Raw genomic sequence first — 5,982 nt, 5'->3', positions numbered from 1 at the left:
AGCATGTAACAGCCACCCACTGCAGCAAAAGATTGCCTAGGTTGAGCTGTTCCTCCCCAGCACACACCTCCATGTTAAGATGAAGCTGCCGTATCCTCCCTTCCAGCCCATACCTCCTCCCCATGGAAGCCCTCAAAGATGCAACTCACCCACCTTCAAGTAAGGCTTAGTCCTCGCTTACCCGCAGCAGCTCCTCAAGACTTCTTCCCTGTACTTTTAGGCATTTTATTCTTTGCTGGCATGCTGTAGGCACACCCAGTTCTCTCCTTAAAGCTTCTGCAGCTCTCCCGCCTCATGCTAGGAGTGACCACTTACTCTTTGATGACCACATTTGGCCAGAACCTGGGAAACTCTTTCTCCCAGGGCTGTAACAAGGCTTTTAAAGCATACTACTTTCCCTGAGACCACTAGCCAAAGTTAAAGCAGAGCCTTGTTTTCTAAATATCAATCCTACAAGGATCTGCTACTACAATTATATGAGCTGGCAGAGGAGACTGGCAGGGGAGAGGAGGGCAAGACCCAGGGATGCACTTGGCCAAGCCCTGCAGAACAGATGCACCTACAGACAGAACTCAGCCTCCTCCCAGAGCCCAAAAACGGCACCAAACCCACAGCTGCATCGTGTCTTATTTCATATTTTCAGCCGCTAGATCAAAGGACAAAGGCACAAGGGCACAGTAGTAGTTGGCAGTCTGACCTGCCCCAGATTTTTTGAACCTGAAAAGCTACTGCAAGGGCTTTAGGAAAAAGAAACCCTCCCAATAACACAGAAGAGACAGGTTTTAATATTTCGTGCATCGTGGTCTGGCTCACAGCAGGTCACCAACCTTGGACAAAACCTGGTTAGAGGGGAAAAGCCTTTCTAGTGGCCCAGGAGCCTATAAAAAGGAGGAAAAAATGGGGCATCACACCTGCAGGAAAACAAGACACACTAACAAACCGACGGCACGCAGCTCCCAAAACATAAACGAGCCATGGGCAGACTTGATTTTTATGAAGAAATCGGTAATGGTTTAGTACAGACCTAAAGAAGTAGCTCCTGGGGCCAAACCACCAAACCAGGACTACTTAAATATACCACAGCTTGTGAAACCTTGCAGAGCAGCACTCAGACCTGCTGCTGAGCACGGGATGATTCAGCCTCTGCCACATCCTCCTCTTTACAGCTTTAAAGTGCCATCCGAGCACAGCTTTTTTCCTGCTGCTTGATGCTTTCAGATCCTTGACCTGGTAACAATATCACATCTGTTAGCTATTATCAGAGGAGGAGAAAGGCTCTCCCCTCCTCACTTCCCCCCCATACGCAAGCCGGCGTGAACCCAGCGCGGCATGGTGTTGTGTCTGTGAGAGCTGAAAGCCGTCAAGCTCTAATTCAAACAAATCAGATCTAATCACCCTTATCACAAGGGCGATAAAACCAGCAAAACTGAGAGGCTACAAAAACACAAGCCAGGGAGATATGAAGCAATGGTCACAGAAAGCCAACACCTCTGAAGAGCTGTTTTCCCATAGAGATCTCACCCCACAGAGGACATCAGATCACAGTGGGGCATTGCTGAAGATCAGTGTCTGTGCAGGTTCTCTGCCATCTTTTGCAGACCTAAAAAACATTATTTCCCAAACTCTGCTGCTGGAAGAGGGGAATGAGATACAGAGGGCTGTGTTCCAGAATCTCCTATGGCTTCCACATTTTGGACAAAGCAGTCACAAAACCACTATGGATGGATGGACACCACGCTGGCCAGATGCTTAATAGGTGCGATGATGTCCAAACAAAACACAGGGACAGATCCAGGTGCTACAGAGGTGACCACAAGTCTTATGTTGCTTGCATACCTCCCCAGCCCAGAGCTGGACCCTGGCACAGGCACACAGCTGGAGACGACGGTTTTCTGAGACCGAGACCCCACTTTAGAGGGCAATACCGTCCTGGATGTTCAGATAAGCACAGTGGGGCTGTAAGCGTCAATCCTATACCTGCATGGAACAGTATCTCACAGCTGGTTCTCCTTTGCCTGGTCAGCAAGCCATCACCAACCCCTGATCCCAAATCCGCCAGCTCAATGGCACCGTACCGTAATAGGAACAGTCCTTGGCTGGTTTCCTGCCTTGGGCTGCCCATACTTTCTGAACCAGGCTTGTGATGAGTTTTTTCTGGTTAAGGTCAGCTCCAGAGGAACCACCTGGAGTCCTTGGCCAGCTAAAGGAGAACCTCTGCCCTCGTATGACTCACGTTCCCACTGCAATAGAGCCTGAGAAGCGTTTAAGGGAAGAGCACTTTGCAGGATGAGCAGTACGCAGATGGACAGGGAACTTCCGACACACGCACCCCGTTAACTGTCTGTTAGTCATGACAGCCGCCAAGCCCTGACCTCCCTCTGGCAGGCATGACGCAAAACAAAGCTCCACTCACCAACTTCAACACTAGCAGCGAATGTCACGCAGCAACGGAAAAATAAGGGCTGGAAAAGACCTCAGGAGGTCACCTAGTCCAGCTCTGTGCCCCGTGGAAGAGTCAGCGCTGCATTATCCCCATCAGGCACACGTCTAACCTATTCTGAAAGGCCTCTGGTGATAAAAGCAACATATTCTAGGCTTTTGCTATTTTTATCATGATCTTGAGCACTACTTGAAGAATGGAGGGCACAGAGGGGAATAGCTGCGTAATAGCTGAACACTGCATTACAAAAATTTTGCAGGACCGGGGCCGGGGGGGAGAAGCTGCTGAATAGATACAGATATCTCAGCCATACATCAGTGCAAAGGTAAGGACTGGACCACCAGCAAGGTAACAAGGGCGTGAGAGTGGAGTGTTCTCAACCGATCTGGCCAGGCCACCTGGCAGGGTTGTAACATCTGGTACAGCCAGCAGGGACCGACCCTCCTTCGCCGTGCAACATGCAGGTACAGACCTCTGCACTGCCCACATCCCGCAACTGCTGCCTCCCACAGAAGCTGGCCTGACATCTTTCTTGAGGATTAAAAAAAAATCCAGATAAATAAAAAAAAAAAAAAGCCGTGTTCTCAGCTGCACGGGAGAGGGTGTCTCAGCAAAATGAAGGTCTGGGCATATTTACACACACATGCAGACTGTTGAAAAGAACAGGGGAAACGCTTTGCACAAAATCCCATTAGCAAATAACGGGATTTCTGGGAGCACCATCTGTGCACCACATTGAACACTTGCCCCAGAGCATAGAGGCTAAAGCACGTTGCATATAGAAACCCAGACAAAAGAATATACAATAATACACAAAGGCAGGGAGAGCACATATAGGATGGGGAAAAAGCCAGAAGAGACGTTTTCCTCCCCATCCTCACAATACCCGAATCCCATTCTCTCCACAGCCTCCCCACAGCGGTTCCTGAGGCATCTCACGTCCCTTCTGTGCCCACTGTCAGGCCCCATGATGTTGCCGCAGAAGGGGAAAAAGCCTTGTCATGAATGAGAATCAGCTGGCAAACCAAAACCGTCCAGTGCGAAGTGACGCAGAGGTCTAATATCAAAAATTTTTCTTTTCCTCAAGTGTTTTCCAAGGAGGTCTCCCATACTTCTAAGCCAAGAGGTTACCCGGAAAAGGCTCTGTCTCATCTGTGAGCTCCTTTCAGCTCCAACTCAGCAGAAAGGGCCCTGGGAAAAGTCCAGGAGCAGCCACGCTGGGGTAACTCTGAAACAAAACAAGAGAAGATTTCATGTTGTGTTGGGTTTGTTTTGCTCTCTAAAATCCACTCACTTTACAAATCAGCAGCTTGAATGAGCCATCGCCAGTGACTCTCAAGCACCCCTTCTCCTTCGCACTTCCAAATGTCTCCCTCTTTGTCCGCCCTCCCAAGGGCTCTTCAACAGCATCCTCCAAAACAGCTATTACAGCAATTACTGCAATTAATTGATTTGCATATCCCCAAAGCCCCATCATTAGTGCAACACAGCCAAGCGTGTTAGTGTTTAATAATATCAATCAACAATTATTCATAACATCCCGCCTTGGCAGACCTAAATATAGAGACAAGCATTCATGCGAAAACAAAAAGGAGAGGGAAAAAAAAAAAAAGCAGCTAAACAAAAGAATTAATTTAGAACAGAATTAGGATCATAGAAACTAGACAGACAAGAGACAAGGTCAGATGTCTCGCTCCCAGCTCATGTATGACTCTCCAAACCTGCCTGCTTTCAGTTACTTAGCTAGCTGCAACTAAATAAATTGATTTTCTCCTTGCAGTAAATAGCCAGCGAGCCGCAATAAGCATTTACGCGGTGGGGCAGAAACAACAAGAGACAACTTTCACAGCCTGCTGGCCCTGGTTCAGAAAAGCACTTCAGCAAAAGCTCGAGAGGGTCTCCATTCAGGACAATGCTTAAGCACACGCTGAAATTTAAGTACGTGCTTAAATCCTGCAGCTCCTCAGGCCAGGCGCTAGTATAAGGGAAAAGGCTGCTATCCAGTTTTCCAGGCATTTTTAGCAACACGAGTTGCACCTCTTAGGGACCATATGCTCTCACTAACCTCTGGATTTGAAGCCAAAGCCCATTTGCTTAACGTGTGAGCCCTTCACGATGCAAGCGGTCCTCTCGTGCTGGGAGAGGAGAGCACATCGCACCAACACCGGAGCCCGGAGGTACCATCTCCACGGAAATAGTGTACAACACCACAAGCCAATGGAAAAACTAGCATCAAGGCTGCTCTTTATCAGCTGCCAAGCAAAATTCAGGTGTTCGGCTCCTCCACTGGTGTAAACTGATGGACTGCAGCAGGCACCAAAGGCAACGACTTAGTCTGCACCACTGGAGGAGCTGGCATGACCATGGTGATACAAAGCCACAGCCTTGATGCAAGTCACAGCTCTTCACCAAGCTGATGGAGTCCAGTTCTGACACCATATCTTATTTACTAAACAAATTAAGGCACGAGAGGCTCAACAGTGCTTCCCGCTCTCGAAGATGCGGCCGTGGGGCAGTAATGTCTTCAGCCTTCATCACTCACTACATCCCAACCATTTGGCAGTACCCCAGGCTGTGGCTTCAAAGCCATCTTAATCTTCCTTCATCCTCATCCAGTGCCCCCCGAGGTCCCACAGATATCACAAACAGTCCAGATATCACAGAGGGCGGCAGGAAGGACAGACTTTCCAGCTCTGTCAAGAGCTGTCCCTCCATGCGTGGGTGTGAGGAAGGAGCAGCTCTGCCCTTGCGTCTCACCCTCCGGCACTGAGACAAGCTCTCCAGGATACATTTCCCTCTGCTTTAGCTCCACCGATCCCACACCTGCGCTAGAGCTACATCCCAACACCGCAAGTCACAGAATCACAGAATTGCCCAGGTTGGAAGGGTCCTTTCAGATCATCGAGTCCAACCATCAATGTAACTCTGACAAACCCATCACTAAACCGTATCTCTAAGCACTGTGTGTGCCTGGCTTTTAAATACTTCCAGGGATGGTGCCTCAACCACTGCCCTGGGCAGCCTCTTCCAAGGCTTGACAACCCTTTCGGTGTAAACATTTTTCCTAATATCCAGTCTAAACCTCCCCTGACGCAACTTGAGGCCGTTTCCTCTTGTCCTACTGCCTGTTCCTTGGGAGAAGAGACCGACCCCCCCTGGCTACCCCCTCCTTTAAGGGAGTTGCAGAGAGCGAGAAGGTCTCCCCTCAGCCTCCTCTTCTCCAGGCTGAACATCCCCAGCTCCTTCAGCCACCCCTCATGAGACTTGTGCTCCAGACCCCTCACCAGCTTCATCACACCAGCTTAAGAAGGAGGACACGCTGCTTCCCAGCTCAGCGCCCAGGGCTCGTGCTAAGAGCAACCACCAGCTACCGACTGCAGACTAAAGCTTTTTTTATACTGCCCGCAGCCTGCACCCCTAACTGGAAACTCATCCGGCATGAAATCTCCTATTCCCATTTTTTTCATACCCCTCCCTGCCTCCATCAGTGCTGATGCTGGGGGAGATGTTGGGCCTTGATGGTAGGAAGGAATAAAATGCGA

Source organism: Larus michahellis, chromosome 7 (assembly GCF_964199755.1).
Source record: "Larus michahellis chromosome 7, bLarMic1.1, whole genome shotgun sequence".
NCBI lineage: Eukaryota > Metazoa > Chordata > Aves > Charadriiformes > Laridae > Larus > Larus michahellis.
Note: the sequence above shows the minus strand (reverse complement) of the source record.